This window comes from Plasmopara halstedii (genome assembly GCF_900000015.1).
Source record: "Plasmopara halstedii genome assembly, contig: Scaffold_614, whole genome shotgun sequence".
Taxonomy (NCBI): Eukaryota; Oomycota; class Peronosporomycetes; order Peronosporales; family Peronosporaceae; genus Plasmopara; species Plasmopara halstedii.
Window position 1 is genome coordinate 2,123,169 of NW_020187532.1, and position 1,254 is coordinate 2,124,422.

Here is a 1,254-nt window from a genome sequence, read left to right on the forward strand (position 1 = left end):
CCCCTTTGCGGTCGTCCCCACGGCCAGCAAGCCCGGCTTGCACACACGTTACGTGTTTAAAAGCACGGAGTTCTTCAGGGCTGGGCCCTGTTGACCTCTACCTCCCTGAGGCTCAACAGAACTCAGTTATTCCCCAGTGGGTCGCCCCGCGCCTACTGACTGGTGCCGTTTCCCCGCGACGAACCAGACTGGTAGGCGCTGGGGCGATGGTTCGAAGAACCTTGGCGCACCATGTGCAGGGGCAACCGTTCCGCAGGTGATGGGTTTCTCCACAGTTACTAACACCGTCGTAATTGTGTATGCTGCCCGGTAGCTCGGAGCTCTGCTTCCTCGTCCTCAGTATTGCTGAGATCCATGGGCATAGGCCCGCTCGGCGAGCTGTTGGACTGTGCATTCCAACCATGCCGTGCCGACTTGAAATTAAATTCGGCAATCAATGCCACATTAAACCCCTCGTCAAATGAGGACGGATGCACACGGAAAACTTCCATTCTGGCCACGCAGTGCGGAGGCCTTCCATAAAGACGATCACTGTGACTGCCTTAGAAAAGAGATCTGCTGCCATCTCGGCAATGAGAGTTCACATCTCTTAGACAAAGTCTACCAATTCCTAGTTGCCCTGTCTAGCGGCAAAGAAACGCGATCGCGCGCGATACGCCTGATTAGGCGGCGAAAACACTCGTGAGAGCTACAATTTCAGCTCCGCCCAGTAGGGAAACGCAGCTTCGACCGAAGTGCCACACATCAGTGCCCAGTCTCGCGCTCAACCGCCAAGTTTGAGATGGCTAGCCCCATGCGCTGTTGCTCGGTCTGGAACATGGCGGATGCGATGGCCATCACATCCTCTATCGCCCAGAGCAGGAGATCTTCTCCATTCCTCCCCTCAAAGACCTCAAAGCTCACCAAGAGCGACTTAGGGCGGGGGAAATCATCCGGTACTGGCGGTGGCGTCATAGACGCAAATGTAGCAGACATCTCCTGCTGCAGGTTCTCTAGCAGCGCGTTTTCGTAATTTGAAAACGCCTCTAGACGCGCACCAATTGTCTCGAGGCCTTGCGCAGCATGGTGTTGCACGCCCTCATGGCACAGCAAGAACACCAGCTTCTTAAGCACGTCCTGCATGCCCTGGGGCAAAGATGAAAATTGTTCCATTCTAAGAAGATCAATCTAAACGACTTAGGTGTAGATTGACTAAAAGTGCTACCAAGTGCAGCGGGGCTGCCGTAGCTTTGCGCTTAGAGGAAGCGTAATTTA